Raw genomic sequence first — 27,884 nt, forward strand, 5'->3', positions numbered from 1 at the left:
AAATTTAAAAATAAGATAAAAAATTTCATCCGGATATTGAACATCACAGATTTGATAGCTTCTAACAGAATATCTAGGACACAAATCCTCTGAAGAATTGAGATTCTGTGATTATATAAATTGCTAAGATTACTTTTCCATTCAGTCATTGTCTCTCAGAATGAAGCTCCTCATGGGAAGGCATGATCAAGTCATTCTCAATTCTGCCTACAGGACAAACTGGTTAATCTGGTACTTAAAACCTCTTAAGAATACAATACAAATTAGATAATTTTATGATAAGATCATGTATAACTTGTTTTCAAACTTTATTTTCTACCACACACTCTCAGCCACCCATCTCTGTGCTTTGTGTGATAGTCTTCTTTAGGCATTTTCTCTGGCCCCTTGCTGCTTGTTGAATTCATATATCCCACTAAAACAGTAAGTCTCATTTCAAAAGTCACTTTCATAAAATATTCCAAGTCATCCAGTAAGCTATTGCCCTTGCTTTTGATCCATACAATATTTTTTCTTTTACCTTAAAATATTTCTTCTTTATTTTGCTTTAACAATAATTATCTGTTTGTGTTATATCAGTGGTTCTCAACCTGTGGGTCGCGATCCCTTTGGCAGTCGAACGACCCTTTCACAGGGGTCGCCTAAGACCATCCTGCACATCAGATATTTACATTGCGATTCATAACAGTAGCAACATTACAGTTAGGAAGTAAAAACGAAAATAATTTTATGGTTGGGTCACAACATGAGAAACTGTATTTAAAGGGCCAGAACGGTTGAGAACCACTGTGTTATATTGTTAGTGGGTTGGAAGTTCTTTTAAGGAAAGCATTACTTTTTACTCATATTGTGAGGTTCTGGGCACAGTGTTTGCAGCACAGTGTTTGCACAGAGTAGTTATTTAATGAATATTTGTGGAGGAAAAAATCAATTGAAGCAAATAAAGCAAGAGAAGGGAAGGATGCGGATAATAGGACTATTCTTATCCATCACAATGTTCCAAGTACTAAAGAAAAATGTCAGAAATTACTGCCTCTGAAGGTGAACTATTTTCCAGACAGCTTCCTGAGAGTGGCCTTTACGTCCTTGTTCCTCAGGCTGCAAATGATGGGGTTCAACATTGAAGTCATAATTGAATAGAACACAGGGATGACCTATTCATTCATTGCTTTGGAAGTGGGTCTAATGTAGGTAAATATTCCAGAGTCATAGTAGAGAACCACAACAGAGAAGTGGGAATCACAGGCAGAGAACACCTAGACTGCATCCTAACCACAGTGAAGATTATATGCCAATTGGAGACCAGGATGATGGAGACAGGTGCTAAGAGGATAATCGCACCCCTTGACAGGAGGGCCATCTCAGCATTGTCGGTGTCTATTGAAGCCAGCATCAAGAATGCAGGAGATTCACAAAAATAATGATGCATTACATTCTGTCTCTGGTAGGGGAGATGCAGTGTAAACGCACTGTCTACTGAACATACAAATGCCCCACTGATCCAGGACACTGTGGCCATCCAGACACAAATCCTCCGAGTCATGATAGTGGAGTAGTGCAGGGGCTTGCAAATGTAGGTCACAGGACATAACCGCCAGAAGTGCACAATCTGTACACCCTGCTAGGAGGAAGACAGTTATTTTAGTGAGCACCCAGCAAAGGAAGTGGTTTTCATTTTACAAGAAAGTCGACCAGCATCTGGGGAGCAATGCTTGTAGAAAAACAGAGGTCAGCAAAGGGCAAGTTTTGCTGGCAGTATGAAGTTGAGATTCAGTTTCAATAAAGATTATTATGAGCAGGTTTCCAAATATGCAGAGAAGGTAAATGATCAAGAAAACATAAAAAAGTAAAATCTGGATCTTTGGGTCCCGTGAAAGTCTCAGCAAGACAAATTCAGCCACAGAAGTTTGGTTTCCTTCTCCCACTGATGTTTATTCCTGTTTATCTGTCATCAGAAAGAGAACAGATGCATTCTTAATGTTTGATTTCACGTGGTCTATAAACAAGTACAATGTTAACAAGTGCACTTTATTGAAATGTTGGTTTTCAGCTCCTTCTTACTCGGTACCGTCAGCATTAGGATGCATACTGTTGTATCCACCAGTTTACATAGTCGTTAAGCACATTTCCCTCGCTTGATCTACTTGGTAGTCTGAGTTTCGCATTGAATATGGCTTTTCATCTAATCCTTATATCTATATCATCTATATCTATATATCTGTATCCATATCTATATCTGTATCTATCTATATCACCTATATCTATATATCTCTTTCTCTATGTATATATTGTTTTGAAGATAAATTAAATAAATTAATTGTCTTTAGTTCAATTTGTTTTTTTCTTGAGAAATACTTTGTATTTTATCTGGATTAGCAGTCTGAGAATGAAGTGAACTTGTTTAGTCAATAAAAATCACTATTGGGCCTAACCGGTTTGGCTCAGTGGATAGAGTGTCAGCCTGAGGAACGGGAGGTCCCGGGTTCGATTCCAGTCAAGGGCATGTACCTTGGTTGTGGGCACATCCCCAGTAGGGGGTGTGCAGGAAGCAGCTGATTGACGTTTCTTTCATCGATGTTTCTAACTCTCTATCTCTCTCCCTTCCTCTTTGTAAAAAAATAAATAAAATATATTTGTAAAAAAAATCAATTTTGGAGTAGTCACGGTTGGTGGGCAATAACTGAGGCAACATGCTGTGCAATCTGCTGGCTCTGCCTCAGAGTTCCCAGAGGACTATAAGTACTGCTTCACGCAGGCAGTTTGAAAATAAAGTTCCAGAGAAACAAAAGCTATTTCAGGAGGACAATGGAATTCCAGTGCATCTAAAGGGTGGGGTAGCTGATGCCTTCCTGTATAGAGCTACCATGATTCTTATAGTTGGTTGAACAATTTATGCCATATATCAGCTGGCTATGGCTTCATTTCCCAAGAAGCAGGGTTGATGTCTGTTATCCTCCCAGCAATCAGCTGGTTCAATTTCATTCAGCTCTCTATGGACCAGTAAGCTGACAATAACTGAGTTCTTCTTTGGGATCAATATTTATTGACTTGTACTAACTGCCACCAATAAAGCAGTCTTTACCATGAAAAAAAAAATCACTTTTGCTTTTATATTTCAAAATAAAAAATGGAGGTCAGTGAAAAATTTGTCCAGAATAGAGTAGGAGGTTCAAATATGGTTTGGGAGATCAAACAGATACATTTTTGTTATTAGTCCTTGCTTTTGTCCATAGTGTTTTTATAAAGAAGCTTCTCAAATATCAACACAAACAGGGTAAAAGAAGAAAAGAGAAATTTATACCCGTGCACCATAACCCTGGCCCTTGTACAAACATTTCATATGACAAAGGAAAAGTAGCTTGAAAACTGTAATATTTAGAAACATAACATAATGAGACTTTAGTGCCTTGTTTGAGTGAAAGACGCCAGGACCAAGCAGGAGCTTGAACGTGTGAATTGGATATTAGCAGATTTTACAGCGCATGACTCACAATCTCAGCTCACCTCTGAGCCCAGCTTCAGCTGTGGCGGACAGTTCTGACTCAACTCACCAGGCACCACTGATATTTTTCCTCAAGGACCACCAGTCTGGCTTTCTTTCTGCCCAGGGTGTTGGAAGCATGGGTTGCCCCAGAGACAACCTTTAACCAATGAGCAATGGGAGTTGATGAATAAATGCACCAGACATTCCTGGAAGGCATTCTGTATGCTTCTTAGAGGTTTAGCTCCATGGAATTAAGCCGTCATTGTCTGTAGCTGTGTGTTTTACTCTTACTATTATTATAATCCCCAAGGAGCTTTTTTTTGGATATTTTTTCCTAACCATCATCCCTCATAACCCTCATGTAATTTTAATAGCACAGATATATTATTTACATGTATAGATGTATATATGTGTACATGTATCATATATGTGTATATATATATATATATATATATATATACACACACACACATATACATACTTTATTTACTTTTATACTGCAGCCTTTTGGAGGGTCACAAACCATTCCAATAGTTAAATTGTTTTCTCCTTCCTATATTGTTCCCATTGAGAATGCATGGTGAACAACTTCAATAATCTACACTTCAGAGGTGTTTAGTTGTTTCCTGTCTCACTCTTACTGCTTCCTTACACCACTTCTTAGAATCACTTTTCAAATAAACTACCTCCACCCAAGCTCTTTTCTTGGGCTCTGCTTTCAGGCACCTAAACTAAGAAAGAAAGTATGGGACCTAAGAAAGAGACCTGAAGAGGCGATATGGTTAGGCTGCCTTCTTGAGCCAGGGAGTCCCAGCTGTGTCTGATAATAATGACCAACACTGCCCACTGGTGTGGCTCAGCCATTGAGCATCAGTCCAGGAACCAAGAGGTCGCTGATTCAATTCCTAGTCAGGGCACGTACCCAGGGTTGCCGGCTAGATCCCCAGTAAGGGCTGTGCAGAAGGCAGCCAATCAATGATGTTCCTCTCTCATCGATGTTTTTCTCTCTCCCTTCTTCTCCCTCTAAAAATCAATAAAAACATTTAAAAATAATGACTGACACTTATTCAGTGCTTATGATGTGCCTGGCACTGTCCTAAGTAGTCTATGTGTATTAACTTATTTAATCTTAATAACAATCCTATGAAGTATATTTTCAAATCTCTATTTTACAGTTGAGGAAATTAAAGGGTAAAGATGTTAAGTAACTTGCTAGTCACACAGATATCAATTGTCAAGGTGGAATTCAAAGCCCTGGAGTCTTATTCTAGCACCTGAGCTTTAAAATCTTCAATTTAATTTCAGTCTCAATTCTAATAGCAGCAGCCGGTACAGAAAAATTCATTCATGCTGATGGTTTTGGCCCAGGGAAAACCAAGCAATGCTCAAGAGACAGAGGAAATTATCTTCAGTCTCAAACATGTTCATAAATGAAGCGGGCTGTGGTTAGTTTTCAGATATGTCAATTAGAAAGCAACCTACGAAGACACTCAACAATAAAGATTTGTTTGTTTTCTAAAGTGCCGGAAGCCGGTCCATCCTTGCTGCTTGACACAGTCGCTGCAGGAAAGAAACATCTGCACAGCATATGTTTCAATGGACCTGGCATATATAGCATACTGTTCTTAATATGTTTGCTCCCTTTAGCGCCATGTGTTTTAACCAAGGTCACCTCTCCGAGAAAGGTTGTTTCCCCAGGTGGGGATCTTTCCCTGAGGTTAGGGAGGGGATACAACCCCTTAATTAAGTGCCAGGCGGGTAGTTAAGCTACATAATCTTTACTCCCTGGAATGGAGATAAGAAACGCCCTAACCTTTGTAATAGAAATTGACAGGATTAAAATCTGCTGGTATAAATACGGATGTAACAAGACAATAAACATCAGATCCTCATCAGATCCTCATCAGTTCCTAACCAGAGCTCCGACCAGAACTTTGGTTGGAAATCCTGGCTATAGGTCCTGACTAGGCTGCTGATCAACTGAAGGCTGTCTTCGTGTCATTCCTTCTTCGCCGACTCCGTCCACACCTTTGGGGACCCCTGGACCCGCTGGGATTGGACCCCAGCACTAAAGAAAAGAACCTTCGAAGAACTTAGTCCTGTAGTAAGGCTCTAGTCATATTTTTTTAAGTTTAGGGAGGAGTTTATGCAATGAATGAGAGGATTAAAAATTCAGGTAGAACAACCAATCAGATTTCAGCAGGGTATCAGCACACATGCCAGGTCTGCTAGCAGAGCCGAGATGGAGCAGAGGTCAGTTTGAGTCTGGTTGGTGTCATTGGTGACTCTATGGTTGTCATACATTTACATTTAACACTCAAATTACTGGATTATAATTACTATGTAGGAGATTTAGTGAGAGCTATAGGAGCCTAACAAGTGTGCAGAGGACCTTGTATGGTGGGTAGCAGAGCATACTACTACTAATAGTAATAATAATAACAACAATAATTAAATAACTTACCTTAAAAGACATTTAATATGTTCTAGACACTCTTATAAGCATTTCATTTTTCTTAATGTATTTAATCCTCTGAATAGTCTCAAGAGATAAATGCTATTAATATCCCCATGTGTAGATATGGATTCTGAGGCCCGGTGAGTAGTAAAAAACAACAATATACCTTTCAGGGCCACAGAGCTAGTAAATTGTTGATTCAGGATTGACTCCCAGGTAGTCTGGCTCCAGAGCCCTGACATGATCATTGTCCCACTGAATAGTAGAACAGATTCTATTTTTAGAGCCACACTCTGGAACTGGGGTCCATCTGAATTCACAGAAGGAATCGTTAGTAGAATGCACCACAGTACTAGGACTTGCGAAAATGTAAGGCAGAGGCTGATGGTGTACATGGGGAAGAAAACGGGCCCCGGACAAATTCCCTACCCTCACCTGCTGGGCTGGGCTGAGATAAACACAGAGCAGTGGATTCACTGGTGAGGGGGTCTTTGGGTCCTGTGAAAGTCTCAGCAAGTTGTGCTTTTTGAAAGTTGTACTTTATTATATTAAAATTATACACTCATAAATTTATTTCCTAAAAATTGAATCTGTATTCCAATTTAAAGATAGGGAGAATTCAGAAGTAGGGTTATGGTAATAGCAACTCATATGAAATTCATTCAGTGAGTCATTCATATCAAAGTTATTGAAGCAAAGGTGTTGAAGCCAGAGTATACTGATTTCTATAATATCTCATCAATATAAGGATTCTTAGAAATAGAAACATTTAGTACATTATAGAATCTCTATGAATATTTATAATGAGATGATTATAAGCAACCTTAAAAATATTTGCACAACATAAGGAGTCATTGGTAATGTTGCAAAGTACCAAAACCAAACCAAAACTCCAAATTTGATGACCTTTCCTTTGATGGTAGGTGATGCTACTAGAATAGCAAAAGAGATTTTTACAACTAAATAAACAGTTGTAATATCTCCCTTCAAGGAAAAGATGATTATACTGTTTTTTACCACTTACCTTCTTACACTGAAACATTTTAAGCTCTCCCAAGTTCTACCCTCTACTCTAGGAGACTGTTCTCCAAGGAATATGTCACTGGATTCTCTTGCTGACTGGCCTCCAATTCTATGTAGACAATGGGAAGTGCCAGCAGAGAACAAGAGAACAGGAGTGGATACAGAGGTAGAGCATTTCTTCCTTGTTTGCTTCCTGCTCTGGGCTCTGTTTTTATGATAGTTTCTATGTCACAATTTTTGCAGGAGGTACCTCCTCTGGACTGAATCTGTCCCTGAAACATAGTACTATATTATTTCCTTCCTTCTCCCTTCAAAGTAGTAATGGCTTCCTGTTCTTGCATCTCTGGGTGTCTCAATACCCCTTTGTGGTTCCCTTAATTCTGTCCTCACCTCTATAACTAATCACTTCTTTAAAGTTTTGTGAAGCATCTAGGTTTCCTGCCAGGTTATAGGTGGATGCAATAACATTTAAACACTGAGGAAAAGGAAACTAACCTTTTAAATAAATAGTAGAAAAAAAGAGATCATTTTTGAAAGTGTAGGCTTGAAAATGTTTTTGTGCATATGTGATTTTGTGGCTAATAGTAATAGGTGCTATGTACAAAATTTCTCCCCCAAACTTGAATATGTATATATATATTTCTGCAGTATTTAAAAGTTCCAGTGAAGAGTGTCTACAGGTTTTGAACCATTTTCTTTAAAATAGTTTAAATATCTATAATAATAAAAATATAATATGCAAATTGACCAAATGGCCGAACAACAGAATGACTCAGGAAGAAAAATCTTTTATTTATAAAGTGTGAGAGTTTTATTCTTAATTATTCTTTCTACTTTAATTGAAATATTAATTAACTTTGTACAGCAACCTATGGGAGAAGTAGTTATTTCTGGAAAGATTAGCAATAATGAAACAGCAATGAAAGCCATCAAATGTGCTTTTGAAGGAAACACAAGACAATTCACCTACATGTATCAATTTTAAACATTACTCCAATGATTGATACTCCACGCACTCTTGGTCATTATTTCCTTGTGTTTTTTGTTTTGTTTTTTTCAGGAACCATTGGAGTTAGCATTTCCTAGCCTTGTACCAATCCTTATAACTCTCAGTTACATACAAGGCTATCCCTGAAAAGTCCTTTCACTTCTTTGTCAAGACTTTGCTGCCCTAGTTTCCTCATCCCCAATTGTAATGCCTTTAGGCTGTTCCCTACTGTCCAATGCTACCAAAAACATCTGACTGACCTGGAAAGGAACTTGTCTTTATGCTCATACATATTCATGCCCACCCCAATGACTTAACAAATTGGCTTCGTAAGAAATCCATCAGAGCCAAATAGTGTTATTACTTTCAGCACTGACCACAGCACTTGAGTTATATTCTGATCAGTGTACAAGTATATTATTTCATTTTTCTGAACACTTGGCCAGCAATATTGAAGTCTAAAATCAAATGAGGTCAGGATGGAGGTGTTAGTAAATGCTATGGTGATAATCATTTTGCAACATATAAACATATCAAATCAATATCTTGTATACCTTAAATTTACACAATGACATATCTCAAATAAAGCTGGAATAAAAATCAAATGAGCTTTACTCCAGTGAAAATCAATAAAGAAGACCTCAGCCCTAGCCTGTTTGGCTCAGTAGATAGAGCATTGGTCTGTGGATCGAAGGATCCTGGGTTTAATTCCGGTCAAGGGTACATACCTCAGTTGTAGGCTCCTCGCCAGCCCAGGCCCTGGTCAGGGCTCCTGCTGGAGGCAACCAATCAATGTGTTTCTCTCACATCGATATTTCTCTCTGTCTTTCCCTCCCCCTTCCACTCTAAAAATCAATGGAAAAATATCCTTCGGTGAGGATTAAAAAATAATAATAATAAAAGAGACCTCAAACAAGATTGGTCCTGTAGGGGGAGCTCTCATGCCCTGTCACTCATAGTTTGTTGCCCCAGATAGAAAGAGACCCTGCCTTGCATCTCCAACAGAGCTGTTGCCTGCCCAGGCAAAAACCCAGCCAATGAAAAGCCACTATACATCCCAAAACCTAGTTTCCCCCAATGTGATCTTTGTATACAACATTCCTTCCTAAGTCCATAAAACAGGGTTCCTGTACTTGTTTCTTTGGACTTGGTTGTGGTTCCCCATTAGATCACATGTCCTGAATTGCAATTTTTTGTTACTTCTGAATAAACTCATTTTTGCTGGAGAAATACCTACCTGTCTGACTAAGTTCAACACGCAACAGGACCATTCGACTTTGGCTCACATGGAGCTGGTTTTCTATTGAAAACGTAGGATCTTTTAACAATTATTATTAACTAATATCAAGTCATTGGTTCCTCTAATGCTATGCTTTAAAACCTTTAAAACCAAAGTATAAGTTTACATTTAGCCCGAGTAAAATGAGGACTTGAATTCCTCAGGCATCCTTGCATTGATGCTATCACAGACCCCTAAAGAATCTGGTCTCTGCGTCCTGGTTTTATTCAAGCTGGCATGTTTTCTCCATCCTTTCCTTCAAGGTTGAATTTGAGGGAAGCAAGAAAAGGGAGGTTTAAACTCCAGAAAAAAAGAAGGAGGAAAGAAAATGACTTTTAAAAAAATAAGGAAAAGATAAGAGGAAGAAGGAAAGGTATTTCTCTGATAGCAAAATAATACTCAGGAAAAAAGTTAAAGATTTTTCTCTGTGAAATAAAACATTATTATGGGCAAGACAGAAAATTTCTCACAGGTTCATCTCAGGCCACAAACAGTCCAATTTTGTGTGTTGGGTTTGTGGGACCGCCAAAGCCCTGATCTCAGGAGAGAGTCTGGCAGGAATAATGCTGGTGCATCAAGTTCTGAGAGTGAAGAATTTTGCAATGAAGAAAAGTGGAGGTAATTGTAAACGAGAAACAACAAGCCCTGCTGAATTCTTAAGGTGCCAGAAAGTTCTGAATTCTAATTATCAGAGTGAGCATATCTCTTAGCCTTCATTTCCTAGCAAGTTTTGGCAAGAAGCTTTCCCTGGAAATCACTGATGCCAAGGAGCAGTTGCAGCTTTTACATTAATGTGGGACAAGTTGAGACAGCTCAAACACACACACACACACGCACACACCATAGCTGCTGGGAAAGGAGTGACTAAGTGGAACTGAGATTGAGGAAGATGTAGGGAAGCCTGCAGGCACACAACACATTTATTCAAAGAAGCTCCATGTAGGGGGAGAAGCTATGGAAATGAGAGAGACTCCATTTATGCCTTGTCAGAATAAGCAATGGTTGAGGATGCAGAGGCGGGAGATATCACTACAATTATTGAATAATCTGAACCTCATATTAAGTGCCCCCAAGATCATTAGTCTGTTCAGACAGAGAGGTCTTTAGTAACCCATCAAGACAGGTGCTGTATCCCAGGCACTAAATCAATCTCAACATCATGACTATTCAAATTTATCAAATGGTTGGGTCAAAGAAACAATATTCTTGGAGTCTTGATTAAAGGAAACACACTCCTTCTGCTCTCCCTGATAGGGTAAAACATATCTTATAAGACAGCACCCCAAAATTTACCTGTGAGTCAGTCATGAGATTGCTGTTATTTGCTCCATAGTTAACTGGTCTTAGTACTCCAATAGTTGTGACTCTTCTGAGCACTTTAAAGTTTTTCAAGGACACTAAATTGTAGAAGTGTAAGCCTTTCTCATTTTTCTTTGGCTGCTAGAAAATTCAGTGATTAAGAACCTGGGCTCAGAAGCCAGACTGCCTCAATGTGAATCCCAGTTCTGCCATGTCCTGGCCTTTTGAATTTAGGCAAGTTACTTCAGCTTTCCATGCCTTAGTTTCCTCATCTCCCAAATGGTGATAGTAATAACACCTATTTCATGGGGCTATTGTGAGGATAAAATGAATTATCTATACAAAGTCCTTATAACAGTGAGTTATATTAAAAAATGCCAGAACCGGTTTGGCTCAGTGGATAAAGCGTTGGCCTGTGGACTCAGGGGTCCCGGGTTCGATTCCGGTCAAGGGCATGTACCTTGGTTGTGGGCACATCCCCATTGGGGGGCGTGCAGGAGGCAGCTGATCGATGTTTCTCTCTCATCGATGTTTCTAGCTCTCTGTCCCTCTCCCTTCCTCTCTGTAGAAAATCAATAAAACATATTTTTTAAAAAATTGCTAGAAAGTGGAAGCTAATATAATATTATTACAATGCTTATTCTCATAATTTGAATGAACATGCCATTATTCCATGTATTTTTTGTCTGACTTTTGAAACTACTTAAGGCAGTGGTTCTCAACCTGTGGGTCGCGACCCCTTTGGGGGTCGAATGACCCTTTCACAGTGGTCACCTAAGACCAGGGGTCCTCAAACTACGGCCCACGGGCCACATGCAAATACAAATATTGTATTTGTTCCCGTTTTGTTTTTTTACTTCAAAATAAGATATGTGCAGTGTGCATAGGAATTTGTTCATAGTTTTTTTTTTAAACTATAGTCCGGCCCTCCAACGGTCTGAGGGACAGTGAACTGGCCCCCTGTTTAAAAAGTTTGAGGACCCCTGCCTAAGACCATCGGAAAACACACATATAATTACATATTGTTTTTGTGATTAATCACTATGCTTTAATTATGTTCAATTTGTAACAATGAAAATACATCCTGCATATCAGATATTTACATTACGATTCATAACAGTAGCAAAATTACAGTTATGAAGTAGCAACGAAAATAATTTTATGGTTGGGGGTCACCACAACATGAAGAACTGTATTAAAGGGTCGCGGCATTAGGAAGGTTGAGAACCACTGACTTAAGGTATGAAGCCTCTAGAATGCCCCTTCTTGTGATCCAGGTCTCCCAGTATTCATGCCATGTGCAGTCTCCTCCCACAATGAACTGTGATGGAACCTGTGTGAATAGTAGAGCATTGTGGGAAGTGACAGTGGATGACTTCTGAGGCTAGATCATAAAAGGCCCTACAGCTTTCACCTGGACTTTTTTTTTTAATTAAGATTCTATCTTCAGCCCTGAGATGCCGTAACAAAGTTCAACTATCCTGAGGTTATCATGCTAAGAAGCAGTCAGGTTAGCTTGTGTTGAAAAGCATCATGGAGGGAAAGAGGGATGGCCAGCCAATCCCCACTGTTACAACCCTTGTTGAGTCCCCACAGATAATTCAAGTCATATAGAATCTATGTCCCCAAACATCATGAAGCTACCGTCACACAAATTACAGATTCGCAAGCCAAATAAATGATTGTTGTTCTGGATTGGTTTTTTTATGCAGAAATAAATAACAGAAGCACCATTTTCTCCTGTGCCCATTTGCTTTCCTTTTTTATTTTACCTTTAATGATGGGGTCTTGTAGATAAGATTCTTTTAAAGTTGTCTTAAATTCCCCATGGAGAAGCACAGCATCTATAAAAAAATAAATGAAAATGTATAAATAAATATTAGGTGTTTAAAATAAGGCCTTTGACTCCCATTTCATCCACACCACACACTCTGTTTCACTTAAGAGTTGATTGAATAACCATGAAATTGTGTCACAAATGCCTTATATCTCTTCTTTGATGTAAAATTAGGGAATGTGGCTAGACTTTTTAGAATTTGTTTTTCTGTGCGGCCTGCTTCATCAGTGTACCAACTGATGGTCATGAGCTTCACTGAAGCTACTCTGAACTTAAGATTTCAGAAGCAGAAAACAGGTAAGATCTCCTCACTACATGCGTGTGTCTTCTCCGTAAGTCCTTTGATATGCTCCCTCAAACTTTCCCTCCCTCCCTGTTTATTAGATCTGTTATCTCATTTCAGGAGCCAAATCTTGCTTGCTGATCATGAAAATTTCTGTTCTGTTCCGTTCCAAGCCTGTTCTCCCTGTCTGCCAATGAGGCTCTGTTCTTTTAACTCCTTCATTTGGTCAGATAGTATCTCAGTTTTTCTGGGTTTTCCCTGTTGGAGACTCCATATCCATTCTCAGCCTCTCTATTTTCTTCTCTAAGCTATAGGAAGCTGACTTCTATGGCCTATATCACCCAGGATCTTTTACCCTCTGTACAGGAGCAACATTAGCTTGGGAAAATGAGAAATCTTGGCAGTTTTATAACGAAAGATTCCACAGGAGATGTTGAATAGCGATTGATATTCCTCATCCACGAATAAGACAGGAGACACAAGCTAGAGCTTGTGCTTAAGCTACTGGTCTTGTTTGGCAATCTTGCATATCACCTTGAAATATGATACACATTGCTTGAGGCATCAGCCAAAATAGACAAAAATATTTAATAAAAATCCTGTAATGATTCAATCAACACACATATATTGAGGGTCTGTTATGAGTAAGATACTGCTATGCTAGAAATACTATAATAAATAGAATGTAATCCTTATTCTTAAATAACTCATAATCTAGTGGGGGAAATGGACACATGGGTGAGCAGTCACTACAGAGTGATAAGCTCTCTGTAGAACAAGCACAGTGGACTTTGGCAGTTCTGAGAAGTACCCAACCCATTGAGAAGGAACTTAGGGACTTCCCAGAGGAGGTGGATTTTGGTTGAGTTCTTGATTGGGAATTAGCCATATGGAAAATGGGAGAAGAAAAATTCAGAAAAGGGAAAGTAAAAAATACAGAATTGTAAAACAAACTGAAGAACTGCAAGAAGTACCTTTGGAATGAGAAAAAATGGTGGAGGGTAAATGGGAATGGTAAGTAAGCTATGAGAGTAGAATCTGCAATGGATAGATCATAGAGGGTCTTGTATGACTTTGGAGATAATGGGAAATAATTGGAGGGTTTTAAGTGGGAAAGTTTTCATTTTATAATACTCTGAGAAATAAATGTGGAGTTGCTCTGGGCAATAATATAGCCAGTTTGATTATAGGAATGAATGGTTCCATTGAGGGATACATGAGTCAAAGATTCTGAATTTTTCTGTATACAATATAGTTCTGAATTCAAGTCTTAAGTTTAATGAACTGAGAAAAACAATTTTATCTTTAGTTCATCCTGGGATATCTCTCTTTCACCCAAGTTTATGCCACTGTCCCTAGTTCTAACACCATGCCACTACAGCAGGAGGAGGGTAAAGTATGCCTTGATTTGTGGTCCCACAGATTTCCAATGAGATATTAATCTCTATGACACTTCCATTGTAACATGTTGGAAAGATGGAAGGAATCTTTTACAAGGCTACTTGTAATCCTTTATAACCAGATGAATCACACAGTCATTTTTCTTCAAAGTCTTATAGCCAGGATGACAAAAATCAGGATACCTATTTCCTTTTTTATGGGACCATCACACCTCTTTATCTTTCTTTCCCTCTGCTTTTCCTCTGGGTGAATCTTTCTTTAGCTTGGGAAAAATACATAATATCTCTCTACGATTCTTTAATTTATGGCAATCAGTGTCCTAAATTTATATTAAAATGTACAGTTTCCATTGAACAATGTGGGGGTTAGGGATGCCAACCCCCATGCAGTAAAAAATCTGCATATAACTTTTGATCCCCCCCCAAGTTTAACTACTAATAGTCTACTGTTGTTCAGAAACCTTACCTATAACATAACCAGTTGATTAACACACATATATATATATTATATACTGTATACCAGTAGTATCTTTTTATAATCATGTTAACTAGAGAAAAACTGTTAAGAAAATCATAAAGAAGAGAAAATACAATTACAGTATTTATTGGGGGGGAAAAAATCCATATATAAGTGGACCCAGGCAGTTCAAACTTGTGTTGTTCGAGTGTCAACTGTATTTTTTTTTTGTATGCAGTGTCATGCTCTTCCTGAGATTGCTATTCATAGATGCAATGAAATCTTTGAAGGGAGGTAAGAAATGGATTGGAAGGAAATACCTGGAGCAAATAAGTTAACATCTCAAACTATTACCAAATCATAAGCTCAGAGATTCCATTAAAACTGGCCAGGGCCTTTCCAATTACCTCTCTTTAACTACTTTGATATTGGTGGGGGGGAGGGGTTCAGCCACAGTCATCCAGTGCTGCTGGGAACTGAAGACTGAACAGATGGGCACAAGATGAATCCAGAACAGGCACGAAGAAAAGGATTTCTCGAGGCCAGGTCAGCAGTTAGTTGGGTCTCTCAGTTTCCAGCAAGGCAAAGCACTGGCCATGCCTGTGAGGTTCTCCTTGCTGGGCAGTGGAAGGCAGTGGCATCTGCCGGCACGGGGCCCTTTCATAATGCGTCAGTGGGCAGACTGCTGCTTAGCAAGTGTGCAGCCAAAACCCTACAATGTTAGACTTTACATGGCCAGCTTTGTCAGTTAATATGTACTATTACTGCTCAAGATTGCCAGGCCCTTTCTGTTCTTGCTGTCCACTGTCTCAAGGGTCCAGAAATATCATCATTACCCCAGGAATGAAACTAATTTTCTTTTTAGCCCTGAGGTATAAGGGATGGTGAAGGTTTTCTTTTAAGCTCTCAAAACCAGAATGATATTACCCATCTGAGGATGAATGGTGCTGATAGCTACAATTCCTAATGAGGCCAGCAGTATCAACAAATTCAAGGTAAACTTCTGACATCTCTCTCCCTCTTAAGGAACCCTTCAGTAGGTCTCCCCACTATAAGAAAGATAATAGCTAATCTTTATTGAGCAGTAATTAAGGGCTAAACACTATGTTATGTGATTGACATGGTTATTTAATTTTCAAAGCAACTTTAGGATATAAATACTGTTATTATTCCCACTTCACAAACTAGAAGACAAAAACTTTGAAAAGCAAAGTCACATGTCCTAATTCAATTAGCAAGTGATCACATAGGGATTTAAACTTAGACCAGTCTGGTTAATATCCAAAATTTATAAATAACGCAGACAACTCAACACCAAAAAAACAAACAACCCAATTAAAAAGTGGGCAGAGGACCTGAATAGACACTTCTACAAAGAGGACATGCAGATGGCAATAGATATATTAAAAAGATGCTCAACATCATTATCAGAGAAATGCAAATTAAAACCACAATAAGATATCATCTCACACCTGCAAGAATGGCTATCATCAATAAATTAACAAACAATAAATGTTGGCCAGGATTTGGAGAAAAGGGAACCTTTGTGCATTGTTGGTGGGAATGTAAACTGGTAATACCACTATGGAAAACAGTGTGATGTTTCCTCAAAATATTAAAAAATGGAATTGCCTTATGATCCAGAGATTCCATTTATGGGTATAAATCCAAAGAAACCCAAAACAGCAATTTGAAAGAATATATTCACCTCCATGTTCATTGCAGCATTATTTACAATAGCCAAACTATGGAAACAACCCAAGTGCCCATCAGCAGACAAGTGGATAAAAAAGCTGTGGTACATACATACAATAGAATATTAGCCATAAAAAAGTGAAATCTTACCATTTGTGACAGCATGGCTGAATGTAGAGGATATTGTGCTAAGTGAAATAAGCCAGATAAAGAAAGATAAATACCATATGATTTCACTTATATGTGTAATCTAAAGAACAAAATAAACAAACAAAAGAGAAACTGACTTACAGATATAAAGAATAGACCGATAGCTGACAGAGGGGAGAGGGGTTGGGGCGCTGGGTGAAAAAGGTGAAGGGATTCAAAAGTACTAATTGAGAAACCAAGATGGCGGCATAGGTTAACGCTGGAGTTTGCTGCCTCGAACAACCACTTCAAAAATACAACTAAAAGACGGAACGGACTCATCCAGAAGCACAGGAAGGCTGGCTGAGTGGAAGTTCTACAACTAGGAGGAACCGAGAATCAGAGGAGGCGCAGTGCTGAAGTAAAATACTAAGGTGCAGAGTGTGCGAAGCGCGGGCTGGTGGCTGAGGGCGCGGTTGTCTGTTTCAATCCGGAGGGAGCCTCAGACTCTGAGCTCCAGATCCGGGCGAGTCTCTAGGGACCCAGACTCAAACGGGAGAAGCGGGACTGTCTGGCTTCGGTCCCTCCGAGGTTTGCAGCAGTTGCTGGGACAGAGAGGCAGAGCCCCTGGGGACGGACTGAGAGCAGCCATAACTGCTCCCTCCTCCGCCCTGTTGATCCTGTGGGACCCGCCCCGCCCAAGCCCTGCACAGAGCCATTTGCCAGATAGCCTCAGGCAAAGGCTAGATTAGCACCTCCCTAGAGGACAGAAGTTCTCCCACTGCAAACACAGCTGATTCTCACAGGCACTTGGCCTGGAGGTCAAGTAGTAATTACCTACAACAATCAAGGCTTGACTACAAGACTGCTCACAGAGACCACAAGGGGGTACACCAAGAGTGTCTACCTCAGGTAATTGGGACACTTAACACGGAAAGCCACTCTATCGACACAGCGAAGCATAAAAAAATGCCAAGACAAAGAAACAGTCCACAAAGGACAGAACCAGAGGAAAGCAGGCTACTGGATATGTGCTAGGGTGAGGGACTGCGCCATGGAAGGGTTACAGAATGTTACAGAATGTGCTGGGAGGGGGGACTGACGTATGGAGAAGGATTGTGTTGCCAGGATATGAGGATTGTGTATGTGCTGGGAGGAGGGACTGATGAATGGAGGGGAGTTGCAGGGTTAGGAACCATGGAAGAAAAATTGCTAGATTGTCTTAGACCAGCCAGGTGTGACTCTGTTTACCCCCCCCCTTTGTGCTTATGAACTTTCTGTGAGCTTCTAAGGTAACACTGTTTTGTTATAAAAATCATAATGCACACTTGCTCTTTGCCACATGCCGCGAGGCTTCCCAGAGGGGGAAGGTACGGGCTGTGGTCAGCTGGCCAGCTTAATAAACGGCTTTCAAATTTAAATTCTGAGTCGGTGGTCTATCTCGTTGAGCCAACCCATAACATTTGGAGGCCCGCAGCGAGATACCCGGCAGAGAGGAGAGGGACCCCTTACTTAGGGCTGGAGGCTCTCCCCCGGCAGGGGTGAGAGGGACCCCCTATTTAAGGCAGGAGGCTCTCCCCCAGCAGGGGTGAGAGGGACCCCTTGTTTAGGGCAGGAGGCTCTCCCCCGGAAGGGAGGAGAGGGACCCCCTATTCAAGGCAGGAGGCTCTCCCCCAGTTGTCGCCGGGCACTCAGCGAGATACCCCACACCTGTGGAGAACGATTACCAAGGAGGCCTCCAGTCCACCCAAAACTTTCAATTCGGAAACCGAGCCACCTGGACTCTCGAGAGAGGTAAGGACCGGTCGTTAAACAGGAATTGGGACGTCCCACGGAAGGACCTATACGGAGGGCTGGACGCAGCGGTACTCCTGGTCCTGACCCGCGGCCACGACGGTGGCCGGGGTCCCTGGTTCGTGCGGCTGTAGGCTGCACTGGGTTTGTCTGTCTGGTATTTGTTTGTCTTGGTATTTGTTGTCAAAAAGTTGTCTGCTTCTGTGTATACCCTGCTGCAATGTTTTTTGAAAATTTTCAGGACTTCAAGGAGCAAGCTGCAGGTTCCGGGCAACCTTAGGTTGCATTTGGCTGACTTATGTTGTCTTTGTTCTTTGTTGTCTTTGTCTTTGTCAAATGGGATAGGGTCAGTCATCTTTGTCGACCCCCTATCAGTCAGGCCCACTCTGGGTGAGTGGAAGGGGAGCTTGATCACCTCCCGGGAAGCTATAGAGCTCCCTCAGGAATCAGGAAATGGTTAGGAATTGGGTGGATTGTTTAAACTCTGAGTGAATGTCTGGTGAAAGTGTGTGAGTGTGGAGGGAGGGGGCCTGCCCTCTCCTCTCCTTTATGTGGCTCCACGACTTCGGTTACGGAGTCCGAGTGGGCCCCAACCTGCGGTTCCGCGATTCGTCATATGGCATAACGGTGACTCACCCCCATGTGGAGGTGACCAGGCCCGGGGTTTATACGGGTGCACCTTAGCTACGACGAATCTAAGCTCCCAAGGGACGCGGCCAGGCGGGCACCTGCGTGAGGATCTGTGAAAACAGGTCACCCCTTCCCTTGTCTGTCTCTCGCCACCGATCATCATGGGGTCGGGACAAAGTTTGTGTGGGACTGGCCAAATTACTACAGAGAAGGGAGACTGGATACAGCTCCAGCCTGGGCTGGTCTATTAAGAAAGTGTAAATCATTACTGGTCTGTGTAAAGTAAGAGCTACTTTGATTTATCCTGCTTTCTGTTGATACGCTTGGCTGAACGTTTGGGCGGGCCCCTTGGCAGTCTGCAAAGTCTCTCGGCAGCTGCGAGAATTATTTTTCTCAGAGTCTTTTGCTCACTGTTAAGGAGAATCAGCCCACTTAGTTAATAAAGATTTCTGTCTATCAGCTGCTCTTACCTAGGTTGTAATTTACTGTATTAAACTGAAGTTCTAGGGTAAATTTAAAGGTTATAATATTAATGCTTTTGATTTACAGCGATTCTGTGAATGGGAGTGGCCCACTTTCCAGGAAGGGTGGCCGGATGCAGGGTCTTTTGATCTGACCACTGCCTACCGGGTCCATTACGTCATAACGGCCGCCCGGGGCATCCTAATCAAATTCCTTATATTCAAGTTTAGGGTGACATATTGTCCAAGAAACCCCGGTAAATGAGGGCTTGCCTCCCGAGGAAAAATTGGGACAGAGACAGACAATTCTTTTGGCCGGGCCCCAGAAGGGAAAAGCTCCCCCGGTCCTTCAGGGAGAGAGGGGGAGAACCTCCAGGACCTTGCGACATCTGCCAGTCCTGCAGTTCCTACGGTAGGCCGGCCCTCTAGATCTGGGGCTAGACAGGCAGCCCTCTGGGGAAGCAAGGCAGACCAAGGCGCTATTCCCAGCTCCAGACCAGATTGGGGAGTGAATGAACAAAGAAGGGAGGCTGGATGCCTAAGCTGCCTGCAGTGGCCCTAAAAAAAGAAAAAAAAGAAGCAGCAGCAGCAGTAGCAGCGAGAAAGTACTTGGGCCTTTGGCTTGCAGGCTACAGCAGTTAAGCCGTAAGCCAGTGACTGGTACTAGCCTTCCTACAGCCCCAGGAATAGAGCAGCAAGCCTGAGATCTATGAAAGCTGCAGATAGAGTTAGTAAAAGCTCCCTGCTTGCAAATGTACTGAAAGGGTTTAGTACCTGTTGCTGCTGGAAGAGGAGGGGCTGATATCCCCTTCCAGTACATTCCCTTCAAAGAGGCCTGGTCACTGTTCTGCCATAAAGGGGACTGGTGGGAAGACAAGGAAAGCAGGGCCCTGTAACTAATAAACAGAGAAGGGCACTCTCCCTAGACCTGGGAGCCATCAGGACTTTGAAATTCTCCAAGAGAGGAGGAGTCTGACCCAGAGACTAGCCAAAACCTCGTTGGGTTAGGAGGACCGGAGGCTGCATATTGAACTTATAGACTGCAATTTGCTAGGCAGAGGTCCAAGCCCAGTTGTATAGGGATTAAGCTACCTATGTACAGCAAAACAACTTTCTCCTGTGCCAGAATACATTTTAAGGAAATTGGACAAACTGTATTTGTGGCTAGAAAGAAGAACTGGCCTATGTGTAAACTGTCCTGGAAAAGAGCTATGTGGAATGAACCCAAAAAGTAAAAGGTGTCTAGCTGCCGAGAGGGCAGTTGCCCAGGTGGGCAAAGAAGAATACCCATTAAATTTTGGTCTCTATTGAGAGACAGTTGACAGTTAGCAACCTGTATACTGTCTTACAGGCCTGTGTGACCATGCCCATGTCAGGGGTGGCACAAAACCTCAACTGTAGGAAACTGGGGAAGGCCTGTCTAGAACAGAGGGGTTAATAAAGTGGTGAATACTAGCCCTCTGTTACAGGAATTACAGACCCTGTGAGGTCCTGTGACATATAAGACCCTGTAGGGAAATAAAGCTCCTTTAGTCCATTCTGAAAGAACAAATAAAAAACAGATTAAAGGCTGTGTTTCCCTCCAGGCAACCCAACTGGAACCCCTATAGTGACAGGGGAAAGGAGGCTCTCAATCGGTATCGCCAGACTCTATTAGGGGGCTCCGAGCTGCTGCTTGGAGACCCACAAACCTCTCTAAGGTGACAGAGACAGTCCAAGGGCCTAACCCTGATGCCCTGGAAAGTCGGAGGGCTGTCAATGTTGCATTTGTTTCCAAGTCGGCCCCAAATATTAGGAAAAAATGACAAAAGTTAGAAGGCTTTGAGGGGAAATCAATCTCTGAGTTGGTTGAGGTGGCCCAGAAGGTTTTCAATAATCAGGAGGACCCGACAGCAGGTTTAAACACCCGGATGGCCAAGGTCCTCCTGTCCCTGAGCGAGGAGGAAGGCCCAAGGGGCCGGAGAGACAACAAGGGCAAAGAAAAGCCTCGCGGAAGAAAAGGAGTCCAACCTAGGCTTGGGAAAAATCAATGTGCATTTTGCAGAAAGGAAGGACATTGGAAAAGGGAGTGCCCTGAACGTGCGGGGGAACCGACTCCCTCCCATGCTGGTGGAGGAGGTGGATTGGGGTTGTCGGGGGGCTTGGCTGGCCCCCAGGAGCCCAGAATGACCCTGACAGTGGGGGGCCAAAAGGTGGACTTCCTTGTGGAACTCATAGCACTCACTCAGGCCCTCTGGTAGGGAAAGGGAAAAAGAGTAAACATTTCAGCTTCCTGAAAACAGCTGCCTTGAACCCTGCCACACTCCTCCCTGACAAGAAGGCAGAGGCCCCTTTGCCTGACTGTGAGGAGACACTGACTACCCTCACTTCCCTCCGTGAGGACCTCGTGGACCAGCCCTGCAGGATCCGGATGAGACTCTCTACACGGACTACCGGAGCAGCTTCATAGAGGAAGGTACCCGGTAGCGGGGGGGCACATGAGGAGGAGCCAGGGGAGATCTAAGAAGCCCTGGTAATCGCCCTGGCACTGGCCCTGCCAGACCTACCCAGGGACTACAGGGATATATCTCCTCACACTGCCTTTACAGGAGGACACGGGAGCTACCTTAAAAAAGTCTCCTGACCTCAGGAGGAAAGGAAAAAGCTCCTGAGATACTTAACCACCTGGCAGCCATATAGGGGCCAAGGAATTGACTAAAAGACCAGTAGGGCCCCTAGAAGTTCTCGTAGCCCTGCCAGCACAAAGGCTCCCAGAGAAGCCTACTCATCTGCCAGAGGAGCAGAGGCTAGCTGAGAAACTAAGGGCCCGGGAAGGAGAGGCTGAATGGCTAATTCTGCCAGATGGGAGGCCTATAATGCCAGAAGCTCTGGGGTGGACCATCGCTTTCCAGACCCACCAGAGCACCCACCTGAGGGGAATGAAGCTATCAGAACTACTGGGAAGAGAATTTTACATCCCAGGGCTCCAGAAAATATCTCAAGAGTTGGCTAGAAGGTGCCAAGTATGTGCCCGAATGAATCAAGGGCCCCCTGTTGTGGCCGCGCAGGGACAGCGATTCTGAGGTCAGAACCCCGGAGAACACTGGGAAGTGGACTTCACCGAGATACCAGGAGGACAAGGAGGGTGTAAATACTTGCTGGTTTTCATTGATACCTTCTCTGGCTGGCCTGAGGCATACCCAACCAAGGCAGAGACAGCACAGGTAGTAGTTAGAAAACTCCTCACTGAAATTGTCCCCCGGTTTAGCCTGCCACTATACATGGGGTCCGACGATGGCCTGGCGTTTATCGCCAAAGTTACAATCCATAGTTAAGGCCCTAAGAGTTACTTGAAAATTGCATTGTGTTTATAGACCACAGAGTTCTGGACAGGTAGAGAGGATAAATTGGATCTTAAAGGAAACATTAACTAAGTTAAAATTAGAGACTGGCGAAAACTGGGTAAGTCTCCTTCCTTTTGCCCTCCTCAGAGCTAGGTGCACCCCGTATATAAAAGGACTCACCCCTTTTGAAATTATGTTTAGTAGGCCGCCACTTCTTCTTCCCCGCCTAAGGGAGGAAGAAATTGCCCGGCTGTCTACTCAAAATTTGCTTAAGTCCTTACAGGCTTTGCAGAGCAGTGCCACGTCAGCACGACGGGTGGTGAGAGCTGTACAGGAGGAGGACGTGCTAAGATCCAGTCCAACACAGCCTGCTTTCTCTCAGGGTGATCTCGTCTAGGTGAAACGTCACGACCCTGGCAGCCTGGAACCTAGATGCGATGGACCCTACCAGGTGGTGCTGAGCACTCCAACCACCATCAAAGTCGCAGGAAAGAGGCACTAGAAATTGTAACCCCGTCCTCCTCATGCCTCTCGCCTGGTGAACTGACCAATGGGAAGGAGAAAGACATAGAAACTAAGACTCTATGTCAGTGGCCGAGACCCTGGCCAATTCTTCACCATCAAATGCCAGACTCTTCCCCGGCGGCTTGACCCCTACATTGCCAAATGCCTCCTCAATTTCATAACGTAGAGGAGGGCGCTGAATCAAAGATTTGATTCGGGCATAAGACCAGTAGGGAATGTGCTAGGGTGAGGGACTGCGCCATGGAAGGGTTACAGAATGTTACAGAATGTGCTGGGAGGGGGGACTGACGTATGGAGAAGGATTGTGTTGCCAGGATATGAGGATTGTGTATGTGCTGGGAGGAGGGACTGATGAATGGAGGGGAGTTGCAGGGTTAGGAACCATGGAAGAAAAATTGCTAGATTGTCTTAGACCAGCCAGGTGTGACTCTGTTTACCCCCCCCTTTGTGCTTATGAACTTTCTGTGAGCTTCTAAGGTAACACTGTTTTGTTATAAAAATCATAATGCACACTTGCTCTTTGCCACATGCCGCGAGGCTTCCCAGAGGGGGAAGGTACGGGCTGTGGTCAGCTGGCCAGCTTAATAAACGGCTTTCAAATTTAAATTCTGAGTCGGTGGTCTATCTCGTTGAGCCAACCCATAACAGATATAGAATTCAAAACCACACTTTTGAGGTCTCTCAAGAGGCTTCTAGAGTCTGTCGATAAACTTGATGAGATGTACAGGAAATCTAATGAGACCCTCGATGGTGTGATAAAGGACCAACTAGAAAGTAAGCATACACTGACTGAAATAAAGAATATTATACAGACTCCCTACAGCAGACCAGAGGATCGCAAGAATCAAGTCAAAGATTTGAAATGCGAGGAAGCAAAAAACACCCAACCGGAAAAGCAAAATGAAAAAAGAATCCGAAAGTATGAAGATAGTGTAAGGAGCCTCTGGGACAGCTATAAGCGTACCAACATCAGAATTATAGGGATGCCAGAAGATGAGAGAGAGCAAGATATTGAAAACCTATTTGAAGAAATAATGGCAGAAAACTTCCCCTACTTGGTGAAAGAAATAGATTTACAAGTCCAGGAAGCGCAGAGAACCCCAAACAAAAGGAATCCAAAGAGGACCACACCAAGACACATCATAATTAAAATGCCAAGAGCAAAAGACAAAGAGAGAATCTTAAAAGCAGCAAGAGAAAGAAACTCAGTTACCTATAAGGGAATACCCATATGACTGTCAGCTGATTTCTCAACAGAAACTTTGCAGGCCAGAAGGGAGTGGCAAGAAATATTCAAAGTGATGAATACCAAGAACCTACAACCAAGAGTACTTTATCCAGCAAAGCTATCATTCAGAATTGAAGGTCAGATAAAGAGCTTCACAGATAAGGAAAAGCTAAAGGAGTTCATCACCACCAAACCAGTATTATATGAAATGCTGAAAGGTATCCTTTAAGAAGAGGAAGAAGAAGAAAAAGGTAAAGATACAAATTATGAACAACAAATACTCATCTATCAACAAGTGAATCTAAGAATCAAGTGAATAAATAATCTGATGAACAGAATGAACTGGTGATTATAATAGAATCAGGGACATAGAAAGGGAATGGACTGACTATGCTTGGGGGGGAAAGGGGTGTGGGAGATGCGGGAAGAAACTGGACAAAAATCATGCACCTATGGATGAGGACAGTGGGTGGGGAGTGAGGGCGGAGGGTGGGGTGGGAACTGGGAGGAGGGGAGTTATGGGGGGAAAAAAGATGAACAAATGTAATAATCTGAACAATAAAGATTTAATTATAAAAAATAAAATAAGATAAAATAAAATATTGAAGAGAGGTTAAAAAAAACACAAAAGTACTAATTGATAGTCACAAAATAGTCACGGGGATATTAAGTACAGCATAGAAAATATCATCAACAATGTTGTAATACTAGTAACTGTCAGGTACTAGGTGGGCACTTGAAATATCGGGGTGGAAACATTTTATAAAGTATATGATTATTTAACCATTGTGCTGTGTACCTAAAACTAATACAAAATAATGTTGAATGCAAATTGTAATTAAAAACACTTAGATCAGTCTGTATCCAATCCATGCTCTTGCCACTAGTTAGATGGTGAAGATCTTAAATTCCAAAAATTTGGACTTGATTCAATAAATAATGAGATGCACTTGAAAAAGTTTTAAATCAGGGATAAGATAACACTTCTAGCCTTTTCCTGGTTCCCACCTTTCTCTCATTAGCCAGTGATTAGGTGTGGGCTGGAAGTGCCTGTGCAGCTGGTATCACCACACCCCACATTACTCAATCACCTTTAAAAGAAATCAAACTAGTTTTTTAGTCTACAAACAGAATCCATAAAGACAGGTAGACTTCTTCTATGACGGAGCAAATTTCCATCCCCGGGTAGGACAGAATTGAAAGAAAGATCTAGGATTCATACTGGTGAGTATGCTCTTTCTTCAGGGGCCCATGATGGAGTGAGAGTCTCTTTCCCCCAAATGGGACATGTGACTGAGAGATTAGGGAGGCCCCAGTCCTCTTTTTCTCCTGTAGTAGGTAAGGAAGTCATCATGTTTCTTGTCTTTGCTTTCCTTTTCCATCTGTCTCCCCTCTTCTCCCTCCTGTCCCTTTCTGCCTGCTCCCCTACCCCCTCACCCCGCCATGATCTTCTATGGCTCTATTGTGATCTCTCTCTCTGGCTCCCCCATGTCACTCTCTGTCTTTTTGTCTCTGTCTTCTTTGTCTTATAATTCGGTAAGGTCCTGCTTTTAGTACATGGTTTAGGGCTCTTTGCTCAAATCTAGGTACCCAGGGACGGAATCCTCATCAAGAACTCCAAGGCTGAACTATCGCTGATGCACAAAGATCAAAGTGCAACTACAACTTGTGTTAGCCTGACTCAACCGGGAGTTGACAGTGTACAGCTTTGGGGAGGTCTCTGGACAAACTCAGAGACTGGGTTGGACACATGGCTCAGCCACTAACTACCATGTTGTGTGAAACAAGCTTATCATAGACTACCTCTAGGTCCTAGATTTCTTATCTGTGAAATGGAAGGGTTGCCTGGACAATACCCAAGGTAATTTCCCATGGCAGTCAGAAACTCCTACTGATTATATATAAGAATGTTTTCTATCCACTCACTGAAGCCTGAGCCCATTTTTGGTTGTCATTGTCATGGGAACTGGGCAAATTCATGTCTTCTGCCTGTACCTATCTTTGTCCTAAAACATGATAGTAAAACAGATTTGTGCTCAGGTCCTCCATCAGACACTGAGCACTTGGGGAATGATAATTTGCCTTACTAGTCTTTGACTCCCCAACATATATTGCCTGGCCTCTGCCAGATGCTTAAAAATAGTTTTATATACATATTAAATGAATTAATTAAATAAACTGAATGAATGGCAACAATTGCTATATCCTCTGGACTCCTACACTACACAAAATAACTGTATTAACTTTAATAATATTTGTGCCATCATTGTGTCTGCCATTTATCAAAATCTCCTAAGGTTGGCAAAGTTATCCCATTTCTCTTTTATGCCATATCAGCTGCCATAGCATCACAAAATATACTCAATAAATGGTTATTTAAAAAATAAAATTGTGATTTTTCCTCCTTGTCAGAGCCTACCCAGGGCTCCTCAGATCCTGGAAAACTAAGGTGGTAGGGGGTAAGTGGAGGTTAAGGAAGAATCTATGTCACCAGTCTGCAAGCACTGTATTTCAATATTTAATAGCTGATAAGATCATACCACAACCTAACAGCTGAATATCTGCTCTGCATGAATAGGGCCATTGTCCTACTAATCCTCACTTAACATATTTTCCCTGAGTGATTTTATTTATTTTTATGATTTTTATGATTATCTATAAGCTGATTATTCCTTAATCTAAATCTTCAGTCCAGATAGGTTTCTGAAATGCTGGACTGTGTAACCAGCTTAATAGTAGGCATCTCCAGTAGGATGTTGATGTGGTAGTTAAGGCTGTCATTGGACCTTGAACAAGTTACATCTCTGAATAATTATCTATAAAATACAGATATAATAATACGTGCCTCCTAGGACTGTTATAAATAACAAATTAAACAATACATGTAAATTAATTAGTAGAGTGCCTGGAAAATGCAAAGCACCCATGTTAATCTCAAACTCAATGTATCACAATGGAATCAATCATCTTTCTCCACCCCCAGACCTGCCCTATACTTTGTAGTGTCCCAGTCTCAGTAAAGTACCCAATTAGGTATAAACCTAAGAGACAACTTCAAGACCCCATTTCCACAAACAATAAAAAAAAATCCTGCTCACTGAAGTATATACACTTCTCAAAACCCATCTAGTTGTATTCTTGACATTTATGCATATTCTTGCATGTAAATTTTCTTTTCCTCCATCAAGAAACTATAAATGAACAAACAAAAAGTCCTACTATTTAGAATCCTTAAACGGTGTTTTGATTCTATATCTTTTTCTCTGTCTTTCCTCACAGAGTTCTACCTCTGACCCGCACCATTTCCTACTTGGATCACACCATTAATTCTCATTCTCTTTGTCTCTCTCTCTCTGTCCCTTGCAATTTTTTTACCTCTATGATAAGCTGAATAATGCTCCTCCCCAAAAAATATATATGTTCTAATCCCTAGAACCTGTAAACTTTGCCTTATATGGCAAAAGAGACTTGGCAAAAGTAATTAAGTTAAGGATTTGGGGATGGGGAGGTTATCCTGAATTATCCAAGGCCCTAAAGGTGATCACACAAGAGAAATACAGATAGAGTTTTTATTATGAAAGAGGAGATAGT

At 41.9% G+C, this 27,884-nt stretch overlaps 2 pseudogenes; one reads left to right on the top strand and one right to left on the bottom strand.

The window, feature by feature from the left end:
• Positions 1-1,046: 1,046 nt before the first annotated feature.
• On the bottom strand, positions 1,047-2,087 carry LOC139018382 (olfactory receptor 2D3-like; annotated as a pseudogene).
• A 603-nt stretch (positions 2,088-2,690) lies between these two features.
• LOC139018384 (cytochrome c oxidase subunit 7A2, mitochondrial pseudogene) lies at positions 2,691-2,942 on the top strand (annotated as a pseudogene).
• Positions 2,943-27,884: the final 24,942 nt, after the last annotated feature.

Source organism: Myotis yumanensis, unplaced genomic scaffold (assembly GCF_028538775.1).
Source record: "Myotis yumanensis isolate MYYU_CA2020_CCGP unplaced genomic scaffold, mMyoYum1.0.hap1 SCAF_10, whole genome shotgun sequence".
Classification (NCBI taxonomy): Eukaryota; Metazoa; Chordata; class Mammalia; order Chiroptera; family Vespertilionidae; genus Myotis; species Myotis yumanensis.